Below are 20848 nucleotides of genomic sequence, written 5' to 3' on the forward strand. Positions count from 1 at the left end.
TACAGTGAACACTGCAGGAACATCAAACCGGCACTAGGAAACAGACTGAGAGACCAGAGTAAAAGTTTCTCCTGCTACCCGTTCCCTTTGTGCTAGATGAACGAACGTCTCTCCACATGCTCAGTTCTGAGAGATAAGTGTGTGTGAAATCCGTCCTTCACCTAGCTTGTTGGGAACCCAAAGTTTCTTTTCAGTTGCAAATTCCACTCCATACATATATATGGGGAGGTACTAGCTCCAACTCGGTTTCACAATGAAAACTGCAGGAACTTCAAACCGGCACTAGGAAACAGACTGAGAAACCAGAGTAAAAGTTTCTCCTAAAACCCGTTCCATCTGTGCTAGATGAACGAACGTCTCTCCACATGCTTAGTTCCGAGGTATAAGTGTGTGTGAAAGCCGTCCTTCACCTAGCTTGTTGGGAACACAAAGTTTCTTTTCAGTTGCAAACTCCACTCCATAAATATATATGGGGAGGTACTAGCTCCAACTCGGTTTTACAGTGAAAACTGCAGGAACTTCAACCCGACACTAGGAAACAGACTGAGAAACCAGAGTATAAGTTTCTCCTGCAACCCGTTCCCTTTGTGCTAGATGATCGAACGTCTCTCCACTTGCTCAGTTCTGAGAGATATGTGTGTGTGAAAGCCGTCCTTCACCTAGCTTGTTGGGAACACAAAGATTCTTTTCAGTTGCAAACTCCACTCCATACATATATATGGGGAGGTAATACCTCCAACTCGCTTTCACAGTGAACACTGCAGGAACTTCAAACCGGCACTAGGAAACAGACTGAGAGACCAGAGTAAAAGTTTCTCCTGCAAACCGTTCCATTTGTGCTAGATGAACGAACGTCTCTCCATATGCTCAGTTCTGAGAGATAAGTGTGTGTGAAAGCCGTCCTTAACCTAGCTTGTTGGGAACACAAAGTTTGTTTTCAGTTGCAAACTCCACTCCATACATATATATGGGGAGGTACTAGCTCCAACTCGGTTTCACAATGAAAACTGCAGGAACTTCAAACCGGCACTAGGAAACAGACTGAGAAACCAGAGTAAAAGTTTCTCCTAAAACCCATTCCATCTGTGCTAGATGAACGAACGTCTCTCCACATACTTAGTTCTGAGAGATAAGTGTGTGTGAAAGCCGTCCTTCACCTAGCTTGTTGGGAACACAAAGTTTCTTTTCATTTGCAAACTCCACTCCATACATATATATGGGGAGGTACTAGCTCCAACTCGGTTTCACAATGAAAACTGCAGGAACTTCAAAACGGCACTAGGAAACAGACTGAGAAACCAGAGTATAAGTTTCTCCTGCAACCCGTTCCCTTTGTGCTAGATGATCGAACGTCTCTCCACTTGCTCAGTTCTGAGAGATAAGTGTGTGTGAAAGCCGTCCTTCACCTAGCTTGTTGGGAACACAAAGTTTCTTTTCAGTTGCAAACTCCACTCCATACATATATATGGGGAGGTAATAGCTCCAACTCGGTTTTACAGTGAAAACTGCAGGAACTTCAACCCGGCACTAGGAAACAGACTGAGAAACCAGAGTATAAGTTTCTCCTGCTACCCGTTCCCTTTGTGCTAGATGAACGAACGTCTCTCCACATGCTCAGTTCTGAGAGATAAGTGTGTGTGAAAGCCGTCCTTCACATAGCTTGTTGGGAACACAAAGTTTCTTTTCAGTTGCAAACTCCACTCCATACATATATATGGGGAGGTACAAGCTCCAACTCGGTTTCACAGTGAAAACTGCAGGAACTTCAAACCGGCACTAGGAAACAGTCTGAGAAACCAGAGTAAATGTTTCTCCTGCAAACCGTTCCATCTATGCTAGATGAACGAACGTCTCTCCACATGCTTAGTTCTGAGAGATAAGTGTGTGTGAAAGCCGTTCTTCAACTAGCTTGTTGGGAACACAAAGTTTCTTTTCAGTTGCAAACTCTACTCCATACATATATATGGGGAGGTACTAGCTCCAACTCGGTTTTACAGTGAACACTGCAGGAACTTCAAACCGGCACTAGGAAACAGACTGAGAGACCAGAGTAAAAGTTTCTCCTGCTACCCGTTCCCTTTGTGCTAGATGAACGAACGTCTCTCCACATGCTCAGTTCTGAGAGATAAGTGTGTGTGAAAGCCGTCCTTCACCTATCTTGTTGGGAACACAAAGTTTCTTTTCAGTTGCAAATTCCACTCCATACATATATATGGGGAGGTACTAGCTCCAACTCGGTTTCACAATGAAAACTGCAGGAACTTCAAACCGGCACTAGGAAACAGACTGAGAAACCAGAGTAAAAGTTTCTCCTAAAACCCGTTCCATCTGTGCTAGATGAACGAACGTCTCTCCACATGCTCAGTTCTGAGAGATAAGTGTGTGTGTAAGCCGTCCTTCACATAGCTTGTTGGGAACACAAAGTTTCTTTTCATTTGCAAATTCCACTCCATACATATATATGGGGAGGTACTAGCTCCAACTCGGTTTCACAATGAAAACTGCAGGAACTTCAAACCGGCACTAGGAAACAGACTGAGAAACCAGAGTAAAAGTTTCTCCTAAAACCCATTCCATCTGTGCTAGATGAACGAACGTCTCTCCACATGCTCAGTTCTGAGAGATAATTGTGTGTGAAAGCCGTCCTTCACCTAGCTTGTTGGGAACACAAAGTTTCTTTTCAGTTGCAAACTCTACTCCATACATATATATGGGGAGGTACTAGCTCCAACTCGGTTTTACAGTGAACACTGCAGGAACTTCAAACCGGCACTAGGAAACAGACTGAGAAACCAGAGTATAAGTTTCTCCTGCTACCCGTTCCCGTTGTGCTAGATGAACGAACGTCTCTCCACATGCTCCGTTCTGAGAGATAAGTGTGTGTGAAAGCCGTCCTTCACCTAGCTTGTTGGGAACACAAAGTTTCTTTTCATTTGCAAACTCCACTCCATACATATATATGGGGAGGTACTAGCTCCAACTCGGTTTCACAATGAAAACTGCAGGAACTTCAAACCGGCACTAGGAAACAGACTGAGAAACCAGAGTAAAAGTTTCTCCTAAAACCCGTTCCATCTGTGCTAGATGAACGAACGTCTCTCCACATGCTTAGTTCTGAGAGATAAGTGTGTGTGAAAGCCGTCCTTCACCTAGCTTGTTGGGAACACAAAGTTTCTTTTCAGTTGCAAACTCCACTCCATACATATATATGGGGAGGTACTAGCTCCAACTCGATTTTACAGTGAAAAATGCAGGAAATTCACCCCGGCACTAGGAAACAGACTGAGAGACCAGAGTAAAAGTTTATCCTGCAAACCGTTCCATCTGTGCTAGATGAACGAACGTCTCTCCATATGCTCAGTTCTGAGAGATAAGTGTGTGTGAAAGCCGTCCTTAACCTAGCTTGTTGGGAACACAAAGTTTGTTTTCAGTTGCAAACTCCACTCCATCCATAAATATGGGGAGGTACTAGCTCCAACTCGGTTTCACAATGAAAACTGCAGGAACTTCAAACCGGCACTAGGAAACAGACTGAGAAACCAGAGTAAAAGTTTCTCCTAAAACCCTTTCCATCTGTGCTAGATGAACGAACGTCTCTCCACATGCTTAGTTCTGAGAGATAAGTGTGTGTGAAAGCCGTCCTTCACCTAGCTTGTTGGGAACACAAAGTTTCTTTTCAGTTGCAAACTCCACTCCATACATATATATGGGGAGGTACTAGCTCCAACTCGGTTTTACAGTGAAAACTGCAGGAACTTCAACCCGGCACTAGGAAACAGACTGAGAAACCAGAGTATAAGTTTCTCCTGCTACCCGTTCCCTTTGTGCTAGATGAACGAACGTCTCTCCTCATGCTCAGTTCTGAGAGATAAGTGTGTGTGAAAGCCGTCCTTCACATAGCTTGTTGGGAACACAAAGTTTCTTTTCAGTTACAAACTCCACTCCATACATATATATGGGGAGGTACTAGCTCCAACTCGCTTTCACAGTGAACACTGCAGGAACTTCAAACCGGCACTAGGAAACAGACTGAGAGACCAGAGTAAAAGTTTTTCCTGCAAACCGTTCCATCTGTGCTAGATGAACGAACTTCTCTCCATATGCTCAGTTCAGAGAGATAAGTGTGTGTGAAATCCATCCTTAACCTAGCTTGTTGGGAACACAAAGTTTGTTTTCAGTTGCAAAATCCACTCCATCCATAAATATGGGGAGGTACTAGCTCCAAATCGGTTTCACAATGAAAACTGCAGGAACTTCAAACCGGCACTAGGAAACAGACTGAGAAACCAGAGTAAAAGTTTCTCCTAAAACCCTTTCCATCTGTGCTAGATGAACGAACGTCTCTCCACATGCTTAGTTCTGAGAGATAAGTGTGTGTGAAAGCCGTCCTTCACCTAGCTTGTTGGGAACACAAAGTTTCTTTTCAGTTGCAAACTCCACTCCATACATATATAAGGGGAGGTAATAGCTCCAACTCGGTTTTACAGTGAAAACTGCAGGAACTTCAAACCGGCACTATGAAACAGACTGAGAAACCAGAGTATAAGTTTCTCCTGCTACCCGTTCCCTTTGTGCTAGATGAACGAACGTCTCTCCACATGCTCAGTTCTGAGAGATAAGTGTGTGTGAAAGCCGTCCTTCACATAGCTTGTTGGGAACACAAAGTTTCTTTTCAGTTGCAAACTCCATTCCATACATATATATGGGGAGGTACAAGCTCCAACTCGGTTTCACAGTGAAAACTGCAGGAACTTCAAACCGGCACTAGGAAACAGACTGAGAAACCAGAGTAAATATTTCTCCTGCAAACCGTTCCATCTATGCTAGATGAACGAACGTCTCTCCACATGCTTAGTTCTGAGAGATAAGTGTGTGTGAAAGCCGTCCTTCACCTAGCTTGTTGGGAACACAAAGTTTCTTTTCAGTTGCAAATTCCACTCCATACATATATATGGGGAGGTACTAGCTCCAACTCGGTTTCACAATGAAAACTGCAGGAACTTCAAACCGGCACTAGGAAACAGACTGAGAGACCAGAGTAAAAGTTTCTCCTGCTACCCGTTCCCTTTGTGCTAGATGAACGAACGTCTCTCCACATGCTCAGTTCTGAGAGATAAGTGTGTGTGAAAGCCGTCCTTCACCTAGCTTGTTGGGAACACAAAGTTTCTTTTCAGTTGCAAATTCCACTCCATACATATATATGGGGAGGTACTAGCTCCAACTCGGTTTCACAATGAAAACTGCAGGAACTTCAAACCGGCACTAGGAAACAGACTGAGAAACCAGAGTAAATATTTCTCCTAAAACCCGTTCCATCTGTGCTAGATGAACGAACGTCTCTCCACATGCTCAGTTCTGAGAGATAAGTGTGTGTGTAAGCCGTCCTTCACATAGCTTGTTGGGAACATAAAGTTTCTTTTCAGTTGCAAATTCCACTCCATACATATATATGGGGAGGTACCAACTCCAACACGGTTTCACAATGAAAACTGCAGGAACTTCAAACCGGCAATAGGAAACAGACTGAGAAACCAGAGTAAATATTTCTCCTAAAACCCGTTCCATCTGTGCTAGATGAACGAACGTCCCTCCACATGCTCTGTTCTGAGAGATAAGTGTGTGTGAAAGCCGTCCTTCACCTAGCTTGATGGGAACACAAAGTTTCTTTTCAGTTGCAAACCCTACTCCATACATATATATGGGGAGGTACTAGCTCCAACTCGGTTTTACAGTGAACACTGCAGGAACTTCAAACCGGCACTAGGAAACAGACTGAGAAACCAGAGTATAAGTTTCTCCTGCTACCCGTTCCCGTTGTGCTAGATGAACGAACGTCTCTCCACATGCTCCGTTCTGAGAGATAAGTGTGTGTGAAAGCCGTCCTTCATCTAGCTTGTTGGGAACACAAAGATTCTTTTCATTTGCAAACTCCACTCCATACATATATATGGGGAGGTACTAGCTCCAACTCGGTTTCACAATGAAAACTGCAGGAACTTCAAACCGGCACTAGGAAACAGACTGAGAAACCAGAGTAAAAGTTTCTCCTAAAACCCATTCCATCTGTACTAGATGAACGAACGTCTCTCCACATGCTTAGTTCTGAGAGAAAAGTGTGTGTGAAAGCCGTCCTTCACCTAGCTTGTTGGGAACACAAAGTTTCTTTTCAGTTGCAAACTCCACTCCATACATATATATGGGGAGGTACTAGCTCCAACTCGGTTTTACAGTGAAAACTGCAGGAACATCAACCCGGCACTAGGAAACAGACTGAGAGACCAGAGTAAAAGTTTCTCCTGCAAACCGTTCCATCTGTGCTAGATGAACGAACGTCTCTCCATATGCTCAGTTCTGAGAGATATGTGTGTGTGAAAGCCGTCCTTAACCTAGCTTGTTGGGAACACAAAGTTTGTTTTCAGTTGCAAACTCCACTCCATCCATAAATATGGGGAGGTACTAGCTCCAACTCGGTTTCACAATGAAAACTGCAGGAACTTCAAACCGGCACTAGGAAACAGACTGAGAAACCAGAGTAAAAGTTTCTCCTAAAACCCTTTCCATCTGTGCTAGATGAACGAACGTCTCTCCACATGCTTATTTCTGAGAGATAAGTGTGTGTGAAAGCCGTCCTTCACCTAGCTTGTTGGGAACACAAAGTTTCTTTTCAGTTGCAAACTCCACTCCATACATATATATGGGGAGGTACTAGCTCCAACACGGTTTTACAGTGAAAACTGCAGGAACTTCAACCCGGCACTAGGAAACAGACTGAGAAACCAGAGTATAAGTTTCTCCTGCTACCCGTTCCCTTTGTGCTAGATGAACGAACGTCTCTCCACATGCTCAGTTCTGAGAGATAAGTGTGTGTGAAAGCCGTCCTTCACATAGCTTGTTGGGAACACAAAGTTTCTTTTCTGTTGCAAACTCCACTACATACATATATATGGGAGGTACTAGCTCCAACTCGCTTTCACAGTGAACACTGCAAGAACTTCAAACCGGCACTAGGAAACAGACTGAGAAACCAGATTAAAAGTTTTTCCTGCAAACCGTTCCATCTGTGCTAGATGAACGAACGTCTCTCCATATGCTCAGTTCTGAGAGATAAGTGTGTGTGAAATCCATCCTTAACCTAGCTTGTTGGGAACACAAAGTTTGTTTTCAGTTGCAAAATCCACTCCATACATATATAAGGGGAGGTAATAGCTCCAACTCTGTTTTACAGTGAAAACTGCAGGAACTTCAAACCGGCACTAGGAAACAGACTGAGAAACCAGAGTATAAGTTTCTCCTGCTACCCGTTCCCGTTGTGCTAGATGAACGAACGTCTCTCCACATGCTTCGTTCTGAGAGATAAGTGTGTGTGAAAGCCGTCCTTCACCTAGCTTGTTGGGAACACAAAGTTTCTTTTCATTTGCAAACTCCACTCCATACATATATAAGGGGAGGTACTAGCTCCAACTCGGTTTCACAATGAAAACTGCAGGAACTTCAAACCGGCACTAGGAAACAGACTGAGAAACCAGAGTAAAAGTTTCTCCTAAAACCCGTTCCATCTGTGCTAGATGAACGAACGTCTCTCCACATGCTTAGTTCTGAGAGATAAGTGTGTGTGAAAGCCGTCCTTCACCTAGCTTGTTGGGAACACAAAGTTTCTTTTCAGTTGCAAACTCCACTCCATACATATATATGGGGAGGTACTAGCTCGAACTCGGTTTTACAGTGAAAACTGCAGGAACTTCAACCCGGCACTAGGAAACAGACTGAGAGACCAGAGTAAAAGTTTCTCCTGCAAACCGTTCCATCTGTGCTAGATGAACGAACGTCTCTCCATATGCTCAGTTCTGAGAGATAAGTGTGTGTGAAAGCCGTCCTTAACCTAGCTTGTTGGGAACACAAAGTTTGTTTTCAGTTGCAAACTCCACTCCATCCATAAATATGGGGAGGTACTAGCTCCAACTCGGTTTCACAATGAAAACTGCAGGAACTTCAAACCGGCACTAGGAAACAGACTGAGAAACCAGAGTAAAAGTTTCTCCTAAAACCCTTTCCATCTGTGCTAGATGAACGAACGTCTCTCCACATGCTTAGTTCTGAGAGATAAGTGTGTGTGAAAGCCGTCCTTCACCTAGCTTGTTGGGAACACAAAGTTTCTTTTCAGTTGCAAACTCCACTCCATACATATATATGGGGAGGTACTAGCTCCAACTCGGTTTTACAGTGAAAACTGCAGGAACTTCAACCCGGCACTAGGAAACAGACTGAGAAACCAGAGTATAAGTTTCTCCTGCTACCCGTTCCCTTTGTGCTAGATGAACGAACGTCTCTCCACATGCTCAGTTCTGAGAGATAAGTGTGTGTGAAAGCCGTCCTTCACATAGCTTGTTGGGAACACAAAGTTTCTTTTCAGTTGCAAACTCCACTCCATACATATATATGGGAGGTACTAGCTCCAACTCGCTTTCACAGTGAACACTGCAGGAACTTCAAACCGGCACTAGGAAACAGACTGAGAAACCACAGTAAAAGTTTTTCCTGCAAACCGTTCCATCTGTGCTAGATGAACGAACGTCTCTCCATATGCTCAGTTCTGAGAGATAAGTGTGTGTGAAATCCATCCTTAACCTAGCTTGTTGGGAACACAAAGTTTGTTTTCAGTTGCAAAATCCACTCCATCCATAAATATGGGGAGGTACTAGCTCCAACACGGTTTCACAATGAAAACTGCAGGAACTTCAAACCGGCACTAGGAAACAGACTGAGAAACCAGAGTAAAAGTTTCTCCTAAAACCCTTTCCATCTGTGCTAGATGAACGAACGTCTCTCCACATGCTTAGTTCTGAGAGATAAGTGTGTGTGAAAGCCGTCCTTCACCTAGCTTGTTGGGAACACAAAGTTTCTTTTCAGTTGCAAACTCCACTCCATACATATATAAGGGGAGGTAATAGCTCCAACTCTGTTTTACAGTGAAAACTGCTGGAACTTCAACCCGGCACTAGGAAACAGACTGAGAAACCAGAGTATAAGTTTCTCCTGCTACCCGTTCCCTTTGTGCTAGATGAACGAACGTCTCTCCACATGCTCAGTTCTGAGAGATAAGTGTGTGTGTAAGCCGCCCTTCACATAGCTTGTTGGGAACACAAAGTTTCTTTTCAGTTGCAAACTCCATTCCATACATATATATGGGGAGGTACAAGCTCCAACTCGGTTTCACAGTGAAAACTGCAGGAACTTCAAACCGGCACTAGGAAACAGACTGAGAAACCAGAGTAAATATTTCTCCTGCAAACCGTTCCATCTATGCTAGATGAACGAACGTCTCTCCACATGCTTAGTTCTGAGAGATAAGTGTGTGTGAAAGCCGTCCTTAACCTAGCTTGTTGGGAACACAAAGTTTCTTTTCAGTTGCAAACTCCACTCCATCTATATATATGGGGAGGTACTAGCTCCAACTCGGTTTCACAATGAAAACTGCAGGAACTTCAAACCGGCACTAGGAAACAGACTGAGAAACCAGAGTAAAAGTTTCTCCTAAAACCCGTTCCATCTGTGCTAGATGAGCGAACGTCTCTCCACATGCTTAGTTCTGAGACATAAGTGTGTGTGAAAGCCGTCCTTCACCTAGCTTGTTGGGAACACAAAGTTTCTTTTCAGTTGCAAACTCTACTCCATACATATATATGGGGAGGTACTAGCTCCAACTCGGTTATACAGTGAACACTGCAGGAACTTCAAACCGGCACTAGGAAACAGACTGAGAGTCCAGAGTAAAAGTTTCTCCTGCTACCCGTTCCCTTTGTGCTAGATGAACGAACGTCTCTCCACATGCTCAGTTCTGAGAGATAAGTGTGTGTGAAAGCCGTCCTTCACCTAGCTTGTTGGGAACACAAAGTTTCTTTTCAGTTGCAATCTCTACTCCATACATATATATGGGGAGGTACTAGCTCCAACTCGGTTTCACAATGAAAACTGCAGGAACTTCAAAAGGGCACTAGGAAACAGACTGAGAAACCAGAGTAAAAGTTTCTCCTAAAACCCGTTCCATCTGTGCTAGATGAACGAACGTCTCTCCACATGCTTAGTTCTGAGAGATAAGTGTGTGTGAAAGCCGTCCTTCACCTAGCTTGTTGGGAACACAAAGTTTCTTTTCAGTTGCAAACTCCACTCCATACATATATATGGGGAGGTACTAGCTCCAACTCGGTTTTACAGTGAAAACTGCAGGAACTTCACCCCGGCACTAGGAAACAGACTGAAAAACCAGAGTATAAGTTTCTCCTGCAACCCGTTCCCTTTGTGCTAGATGATCGAACGTCTCTCCACTTGCTCAGTTCTGAGAGATAAGTGTGTGTGAAAGCCGTCCTTCACGTAGCTTGTTGGGAACACAAAGATTCTTTTCAGTTGCAAACTCCACTCCATACATATATATGGGGAGGTACTAGCTCCAACTCGGTTTCACAGTGAACACTGCAGGAACTTCAAACCGGCACTAGGAAACAGACTGAGAGACCAGAGTAAAAGTTTCTCCTGCAAACCGTTCCATCTGTGCTAGATGAACGAACGTCTCTCCACATGCTCAGTTCTGAGAGATAAGTGTGTGTGAAAGCCGTCCTTCACCTAGCTTGTTGGGAACACAAAGTTTCTTTTCAGTTGCAAACTCCACTCCATACATATATATGGGGAGGTAATAGCTCCAACTCGGTTTTACAGTGAAAACTGCAGGAACTTCAACCCGGCACTAGGAAACAGACTGAGAGACCAGAGTAAAAGTTTCTCCTGCTACCCGTTACCTTTGTGCTAGATGAACGAACGTCTCTCCACATGCTCAGTTCTGAGAGATAAGTGTGTGTGAAAGCCGTCCTTCACCTAGCTTGTTGGGAACACAAAGTTTCTTTTCAGTTGCAAATTCCACTCCATACATATATATGGGGAGGTACTAGCTCCAACTCTGTTTCACAATGAAAACTGCAGGAACTTCAAACCGGCACTAGGAAACAGACTGAGAAACCAGAGTAATAGTTTCTCCTAAAACCCGTTCCATCTGTGCTAGATGAACGAACGTCTCTCCACATGCTCAGTTCTGAGAGATAAGTGTGTGTGAAAGCCGTCCTTCACCTAGCTTGTTGGGAACACAAAGTTTCTTTTCAGTTGCAAACTCCACTCCATACATATATATGGGGAGGTAATAGCTCCAACTCGGTTTTACAGTGAAAACTGCAGGAACTTCAACCCGGCACTAGGAAACAGACTGAAAAACCAGAGTATAATTTTCTCCTGCAACCCGTTCCCTTTGTGCTAGATGATCGAACGTCTCTCCACTTGCTCAGTTCTGAGAGATAAGTGTGTGTGAAAGCCGTCCTTCACGTAGCTTGTTGGGAACACAAAGATTCTTTTCAGTTGCAAACTCCACTCCATACATATATATGGGGAGGTACTAGCTCCAACTCGGTTTCACAGTGAACACTGCAGGAACTTCAAACCGGCACTAGGAAACAGACTGAGAGACCAGAGTAAAAGTTTCTCCTGCAAACCGTTCCATCTGTGCTAGATGAACGAACGTCTCTCCACATGCTCAGTTCTGAGAGATAAGTGTGTGTGAAAGCCGTCCTTCACCTAGCTTGTTGGGAACACAAAGTTTCTTTTCAGTTGCAAACTCCACTCCATACATATATATGGGGAGGTAATAGCTCCAACTCGGTTTTACAGTGAAAACTGCAGGAACTTCAACCCGGCACTAGGAAACAGACTGAGAGACCAGAGTAAAAGTTTCTCCTGCTACCCGTTACCTTTGTGCTAGATGAACGAACGTCTCTCCACATGCTCAGTTCTGAGAGATAAGTGTGTGTGAAAGCCGTCCTTCACCTAGCTTGTTGGGAACACAAAGTTTCTTTTCAGTTGCAAATTCCACTCCATACATATATATGGGGAGGTACTAGCTCCAACTCTGTTTCACAATGAAAATTGCAGGAACTTCAAACCGGCACTAGGAAACAGACTGAGAAACCAGAGTAATAGTTTCTCCTAAAACCCGTTCCATCTGTGCTAGATGAACGAACGTCTCTCCACATGCTCAGTTCTGAGAGATAAGTGTGTGTGAAAGCCGTCCTTCACCTAGCTTGTTGGGAACACAAAGTTTCTTTTCAGTTGCAAACTCTACTCCATACATATATATGGGGAGGTACTAGCTCCAACTCTGTTTTACAGTGAAAACTGCAGGAACTTCAAACCAGCACTAGGAAACAGACTGAGAAACCAGAGTATAAGTTTCTCCTGCTACCCGTTCCCTTTGTGCTAGATGAACGAACGTCTCTCCACATGCTCAGTTCTGAGAGATAAGTGTGTGTGAAAGCCGTCCTTCACGTAGCTTGTTCGGAACACAAAGTTTCTTTTCAGTTGCAAACTCCACTCCATACATATATATGGGGAGGTATAAGCTCCAACTCGGTTTCACAGTGAAAACTGCAGGAACTTCAAACCGGCACTAGGAAACAGACTGAGAAACCAGAGTAAATGTTTCTCCTGCAAACCGTTCCATCTGTGCTAGATGAACGAACGTCTCTCCATATGCTCAGTTCTGAGAGATAAGTGTGTGTGAAAGCCGTCCTTAACCTAGTTTGTTGGGAACACAAAGTTTGTTTTCAGTTGCAAAATCCACTCCATCCATAAATATGGGGAGGTACTAGCTCCAACTCGGTTTCACAATGAAAACTGCAGGAACTTCAAACCGGCACTAGGAAACAGACTGAGAAACCAGAGTAAAAGTTTCTCCTAAAACCCTTTCCATCTGTGCTAGATGAACGAACGTCTCTCCACATGCTTAGTTCTGAGAGATAAGTGTGTGTGAAAGCCGTCCTTCACCTAGCTTGTTGGGAACACAAAGTTTCTTTTCAGTTGCAAACTCCACTCCATACATATATATGGGGAGGTACTAGCTCCAACTCGGTTTTACAGTGAACACTGCAGGAACTTCAAACCGGCACTAGGAAACAGACTGAGAAACCAGAGTATAAGTTTCTCCTGCTACCCGTTCCCTTTGTGCTAGATGAACGAACGTCTCTCAACTTGCTCAGTTCTGAGAGATAAGTGTGTGTGAAAGCCGTCCTTCACGTAGCTTGTTGGGAACACAAAGTTTCTTTTCAGTTGCAAACTCCACTCCATACATACATATGGGGAGGTACAAGCTCCAACTCGGTTTCACAGTGAAAACTGCAGGAACTTCAAACCGGCACTAGGAAACAGACTGAGAAACCAGAGTAAATGTTTCTCCTGCAAACCGTTCCATCTATGCTAGATGAACGAACATCTCTCCACATGCTTTGTTCTGAGAGATAAGTGTGTGTGAAAGCCGTCCTTCACCTAGCTTGTTGGGAACACAAAGTTTCTTTTCAGTTGCAAACTCTACTCCATGCATATATATGGGGAGGTACTAGCTCCAACTCGGTTCTACAGTGAACACTGCAGGAACTTCAAACCGGCACTAGGAAACAGACTGAGAGACCAGAGTAAAAGTTTCTCCTGCTACCCGTTCCCTTTGTGCTAGATGAACGAACGTCTATCCACATGCTCATTTCTGAGAGATAAGTGTGTGTGAAAGCCGTCCTTCACCTAGCTTGTTGGGAAATCAAAGTTTCTTTTCACTTGCAAACTCCACTCCATACATATATATGGGGAGGTACTAGCTCCAACTCGGTTTCACAGTGAAAACTGCAGGAACTTCAACCCGGCACTAGGAAACAGACTGAGAGACCAGAGTAAAAGTTTCTCCTGCTACCCGTTCCCTTTGTGCTAGATGAACGAACGTCTCTCCACATGCTCAGTTCTGAGGGATAAGTGTGTGTGAAAGCCGTCCTTCACCTAGCTTGTTGGGAACACAAAGTTTCTTTTCAATTGCAAACTCCACTCCATACATATATATGGGGAGGTACTAGCTCCAACTCTGTTTCACAATGAAAACTGCAGGAACTTCAAACCGGCACTAGGAAACAGACTGAGAAACCAGAGTAAAAGTTTCTCCTAAAACCCGTTCCATCTGTGCTAGATGAACGAACGTCTCTCCACATGCTCAGTTCTGAGAGATAAGTGTGTGTGAAAGCCGTCCTTCACCTAGCTTGTTGGGAACACAAAGTTTCTTTTCAGTTGCAAACTCTACTCCATACATATATATGGGGAGGTACTAGCTCCAACTCGGTTTTACAGTGAACACTGCAGGAACTTCAAACCAGCACTAGGAAACAGACTGAGAAACCAGAGTATAAGTTTCTCCTGCTACCCGTTCCCTTTGTGCTAGATGAACGAACGTCTCTCCACATGCTCAGTTCTGAGAGATAAGTGTGTGTGAAAGCCGTCCTTCACCTAGCTTGTTGGGAACACAAAGTTTCTTTTCAGTTGCAAACTCCACTCCATACATATATATGGGGAGGTACTAGCTCCAACTCGGTTTCACAATGAAAACTGCAGGAACTTCAAACCGGCACTAGGAAACAGACTGAGAAACCAGAGTAAAAGTTTCTCCTAAAACCCGTTCCATCTGTGCTAGATGAACGAACGTCTCTCCACATTCTTAGTTCTGAGAGATAAGTGTGTGTGAAAGCCGTCCTTCAACTAGCTTGTTGGGAACACAAAGTTTCTTTTCAGTTGCAAACTCCACTCCATACATATATATGGGGAGGTACTAGCTCCAACTCGGTTTTACAGTGAACACTGCAGGAACTTCAACCCGGCACTAGGAAACAGACTGAGAAACCAGAGTATAAGTTTCTCCTGCAACCCGTTCCTTTTGTGCTAGATGATCGAACGTCTCTCCACTTGCTCAGTTCTTAGAGATAAGTGTGTGTGAAAGCCGTCCTTCACCTAGCTTGTTGGGAACACAAAGTTTCTTTTCAGTTGCAAACTCCACTCCATACATATATATGGGGAGGTACTAGCTCCAACTCGGTTTTACAGTGAACACTGCAGGAACTTCAACCCGGCACTAGGAAACAGACTGAGAGACCAGAGTAAAAGTTTCTCCTGCTACCCGTTCCCTTTGTGCTAGATGAACGAACGTCTATCCACATGCTCATTTCTGAGAGATAAGTGTGTGTGAAAGCCGTCCTTCACCTAGCTTGTTGGGAACACAAAGTTTCTTTTCAGTTGCAAACTCCACTCCATACATATATATGGGGAGGTACTAGCTCCAACTCGGTTTCACAGTGAAAACTGCAGGAACTTCAACCCGGCACTAGGAAACAGACTGAGAGACCAGAGTAAAAGTTTCTCCTGCTACCCGTTCCCTTTGTGCTAGATGAACGAACGTCTCTCCACATGCTCAGTTCTGAGGGATAAGTGTGTGTGAAAGCCGTCCTTCACCTAGCTTGTTGGGAACACAAAGTTTCTTTTCAGTTGCAAATTCCACTCCATACATATATATGGGGAGGTACTAGCTCCAACTCTGTTTCACAATGAAAACTGCAGGAACTTCAAACCGGCACTAGGAAACAGACTGAGAAACCAGAGTAAAAGTTTCTCCTAAAACCCGTTCCATCTGTGCTAGATGAACGAACGTCTCTCCACATGCTCAGTTCTGAGAGATAAGTGTGTGTGAAAGCCGTCCTTCACCTAGCTTGTTGGGAACACAAAGTTTCTTTTCAGTTGCAAACTCTACTCCATACATATATATGGGGAGGTACTAGCTCCAACTCGGTTTTACAGTGAACACTGCAGGAACTTCAAACCAGCACTAGGAAACAGACTGAGAAACCAGAGTATAAGTTTCTCCTGCTACCCGTTCCCTTTGTGCTAGATGAACGAACGTCTCTCCACATGCTCAGTTCTGAGAGATAAGTGTGTGTGAAAGCCGTCCTTCACCTAGCTTGTTGGGAACACAAAGTTTCTTTTCAGTTGCAAACTCCACTCCATACATATATATGGGGAGGTACTAGCTCCAACTCTGTTTCACAATGAAAACTGCAGGAACTTCAAACCGGCACTAGGAAACAGACTGAGAAACCAGAGTAAAAGTTTCTCCTAAAACCCGTTCCATCTGTGCTAGATGAACGAACGTCTCTCCACATTCTTAGTTCTGAGAGATAAGTGTGTGTGAAAGCCGTCCTTCAACTAGCTTGTTGGGAACACAAAGTTTCTTTTCAGTTGCAAACTCCACTCCATACATATATATGGGGAGGTACTAGCTCCAACTCGGTTTTACAGTGAACACTGCAGGAACTTCAACCCGGCACTAGGAAACAGACTGAGAAACCAGAGTATAAGTTTCTCCTGCAACCCGTTCCTTTTGTGCTAGATGATCGAACGTCTCTCCACTTGCTCAGTTCTTAGAGATAATTGTGTGTGAAAGCCGTCCTTCACCTAGCTTGTTGGGAACACAAAGTTTCTTTTCAGTTGCAAACTCCACTCCATACATATATATGGGGAGGTACTAGCTCCAACTCGGTTTTACAGTGAACACTGCAGGAACTTCAACCCGGCACTAGGAAACAGACTGAGAGACCAGAGTAAAAGTTTCTCCTGCAAACCGTTCCATCTGTGCTAGATGAACGAACGTCTCTCCATATGCTCAGTTCTGAGAGATAAGTGTGTGTGAAAGCCGTACTTAAGCTAGCTTGTTGGGAACACAAATTTTGTTTTCAGTTGCAAACTCCACTCCATCCATAAATATGGGGAGGTACAAGCTCCAACTCGGTTTCACAATGAAAACTGCAGGAACTTCAAACCGGCACTAGGAAACAGACTGAGAAACCAGAGTAAAAGTTTCTCCTAAAACCCTTTCCATCTGTGCTAGATGAACGAATGTCTCTCCACATGCTTAGATCTGAGAGATAAGTGTGTGTGAAAGCCGTCCTTCACCTAGCTTGTTGGGAACACAAAGTTTCTTTTCAGTTGCAATCTCCACTCCATACATATATATGGGGAGGTACTAGCTCCAACTCGGTTTCACAATGAAAACTGCAGGAACTTCAAACCGGCACTAGGAAACAGACTGGGAAACCAGAGTAAAAGTTTCTCCTAAAACCCGATCCATCTGTGCTAGATGAACGAACGTCTCTCCACATGCTCAGTTCTGAGAGATAAGTGTGTGTGAAAGCCGTCCTTCACCTAGCTTGTTGGGAACACAAAGTTTCTTTTCAGTTGCAAACTCCACTCCATCTATATATATGGGGAGGTAATAGCTCCAACTCGGTTTCACAATGAAAACTGCAGGAACTTCAAACCGGCACTAGGAAACAGACTGAGAAACCAGAGTAAAAGTTTCTCCTAAAACCCGTTCCATCTGTGCTAGATGAGCGAACGTCTCTCCACATGCTTAGTTCTGAGAGATAAGTGTGTGTGAAAGCCGTCCTTCACCTAGCTTGTTGGGAACACAAAGTTTCTTTTCAGTTGCAAACTCTACTCCATACATATATATGGGGAGGTACTAGCTCCAACTCGGTTATACAGTGAACACTGCAGGAACTTCAAACCGGCACTAGGAAACAGACTGAGAGACCAGAGTAAAAGTTTCTCCTGCTACCCGTTCCCTTTGTGCTAGATGAACGAACGTCTCTCCACATGCTCAGTTCTGAGAGATAAGTGTGTGTGAAAGCCGTCCTTCACATAGCTTGTTGGGAACACAAAGTTTCTTTTCAGTTGCAAACTCCACTCCATCTATATATATGGGGAGGTACTAGCTCCAACTCGGTTTCACAATGAAAACTGCAGGAACTTCAAACCGGCACTAGGAAACAGACTGAGAAACCAGAGTAAAAGTTTCTCCTAAAACCCGTTCCATCTGTGCTAGATGAGCGAACGTCTCTCCACATGCTTAGTTCTGAGAGATAAGTGTGTGTGAAAGCCGTCCTTCACCTAGCTTGTTGGGAACACAAAGTTTCTTTTCAGTTGCAAACTCTACTCCATACATATATATGGGGAGGTACTAGCTCCAACTCGGTTATACAGTGAACACTGCAGGAACTTCAAACCGGAACTAGGAAACAGACTGAGAAACCAGAGTATAAGTTTCTCCTGCTACACGTTCCCTTTGTGCTAGATGAAAGAACGTCTCTCCACATGCTCAGTTCTGAGAGATAAGTGTGTGTGAATGCCGTCCTTCAACTAGCTTGTTGGGAACACAAAGTTTCTTTTCAGTTGCAAACTCCACTCCATACATATATATTGGGAGGTACTAGCTCCAACTCGGTTTCACAATGAAAACTGCAGGAACTTCAAACCGGCACTAGGAAACAGACTGAGAAACCAGAGTAATAGTTTCTCCTAAAACCCGTTCCATCTGTGCTAGATGAACGAACGTCTCTCCACATGCTTAGTTCTGAGAGATAAGTGTGTGTGAAAGCCGTCCTTCACCTAGCTTGTTGGGAACACAAAGTTTCTTTTCAGTTGCAAACTCCACTCCATACATATATATGGGGAGGTACTAGCTCCAACCCGGTTTTACAGTGAACACTGCAGGAACTTCAACCCGGCACTAGGAAACAGACTGAGAAACCAGAGTATAAGTTTCTCCTGCAACCCGTTCCCTTTGTGCTAGATGATCGAACGTCTCTCCACATGCTCAGTTCTGAGAGATAAGTGTGTTTGAAAGCCGTCCTTCACCTAGCTTGTTGGGAACACAAAGTTTCTTTTCAGTTGCAAACTCTACTCCATACATATATATGGGGAGGTACTAGCTCCAACTCGGTTTTACAGTGAACACTGCAGGAACTTCAAACCAGCACTAGGAAACAGACTGAGAAACCAGGGTTTAAGTTTCTCCTGCTACCCGTTCCCTTTGTGCTAGATGAACGAACGTCTCTCCACATGCTCAGTTCTGAGAGATAAGTGTGTGTGAAAGCCGTCCTTCACCTAGCTTGTTGGGAACACAAAGATTCTTTTCAGTTGCAAACTCCACTCCATACATATATATGGGGAGGTACTAGCTCCAACACGGTTTCACAGTGAACACTGCAGGAACTTCAAACCGGCACTAGGAAACAGACTGAGAGACCAGAGTAAAAGTTTCTCCTGCAAACCGTTCCATCTGTGCTAGATGAACGAACGTCTCTCCATATGCTCAGTTCTGAGAGATAAGTGTGTGTGAAAGCCGTACTTTACCTAGCTTGTTGGGAACACAAAGTTTGTTTTCAGTTGCAAACTCCACTCCATCCATAAATATGGGGAGGTACAAGCTCCAACTCTGTTTCACAATGAAAACTGCAGGAACTTCAAACCGGCACTAGGAAACAGACTGAGAAACCAGAGTAAAAGTTTCTCCTAAAACCCTTTCCATCTGTGCTAGATGAACGAATGTCTCTCCACATGCTTAGATCTGAGAGATAAGTGTGTGTGAAAGCCGTCCTTCACCTAGCTTGTTGGGAACACAAAGTTTCTTTTCAGTTGCAAACTCCACTCCATACATATATATGGGCAGGTACTAGCTCCAACTCGGTTTCACAATGAAAACTGCAGGAACTTCAAACCGGCACTAGGAAACAGACTGGGAAACCAGAGTAAAAGTTTCTCCTAAAACCCGTTCCATCTGTGCTAGATGAACGAACGTCTCTCCACATGCTCAGTTCTGAGAGATAAGTGTATGTGAAAGCCGTCCTTCACATAGCTTGTTGGGAACACAAAGTTTCTTTTCAGTTGCAAACTCCACTCCATCTATATATATGGGGAGGTAATAGCTCCAACTCGGTTTCACAATGAAAACTGCAGGAACTTCAAACCGGCACTAGGAAACAGACTGAGAAACCAGAGTAAAAGTTTCTCCTAAAACCCGTTCCATCTGTGCTAGATGAGCGAACGTCTCTCCACATGCTTAGTTCTGAGAGATAAGTGTGTGTGAAAGCCGTCCTTCACCTAGCTTGTTGGGAACACAAAGTTTCTTTTCAGTTGCAAACTCTACTCCATACATATATATGGGGAGGTACAAGCTCCAACTCGGTTATACAGTGAACACTGCAGGAACTTCAAACCGGCACTAGGAAACAGACTGAGAGACCAGAGTAAAAGTTTCTCCTGCTACCCGTTCCCTTTGTGCTAGATGAACGAACGTCTCTCCACATGCTCAGTTCTGAGAGATAAGTGTGTGTGAAAGCCGTCCTTCACATAGCTTGTTGGGAACACAAAGTTTCTTTTCAGTTGCAAACTCCACTCCATCTATATATATGGGGAGGTACTAGCTCCAACTCGGTTTCACAATGAAAACTGCAGGAACTTCAAACCGGCACTTGGAAACAGACTGAGAAACCAGAGTAAAAGTTTCTCCTAAAACCCGTTCCATCTGTGCTAGATGAGCGAACGTCTCTCCACATGCTTAGTTCTGAGAGATATGTGTGTGTGAAAGCCGTCCTTCACCTAGCTTGTTGGGAACACAAAGTTTCTTTTCAGTTGCAAACTCTACTCCATACATATATATGGGGAGGTACTAGCTGCAACTCGGTTATACAGTGAACACTGCAGGAACTTCAAACCGGCACTAGGAAACAGACTGAGAGACCAGAGTAAAAGTTTCTCCTGCTACCCGTTCCCTTTGTGCTAGATGAACGAACGTCTCTCCACATGCTTAGTTCTGAGAGATAAGTGTGTGTGAAAGCCGTCCTTCACCTAGCTTGTTGGGAACACAAAGTTTCTTTTCAGTTGCAAACTCTACTCCATACATTTATATGGGGAGGTACTAGCTCCAACTCGGTTTTACAGTGAACACTGCAGGAACTTCAAACCTGCACTAGGAAACAGACTGAGAAACCAGAGTATAAGTTTCTCCTGCTACCCGTTCCCTTTGTGCTAGATGAACGAACGTCTCTCCACATGCTCAGTTCTGAGAGATAAGTGTGTGTGAAAGCCGTCCTTCAACTAGCTTGTTGGGAACACAAAG

Source organism: Camelus bactrianus, chromosome 20 (genome assembly GCF_048773025.1).
Source record: "Camelus bactrianus isolate YW-2024 breed Bactrian camel chromosome 20, ASM4877302v1, whole genome shotgun sequence".
Taxonomy (NCBI): Eukaryota; Metazoa; Chordata; class Mammalia; order Artiodactyla; family Camelidae; genus Camelus; species Camelus bactrianus.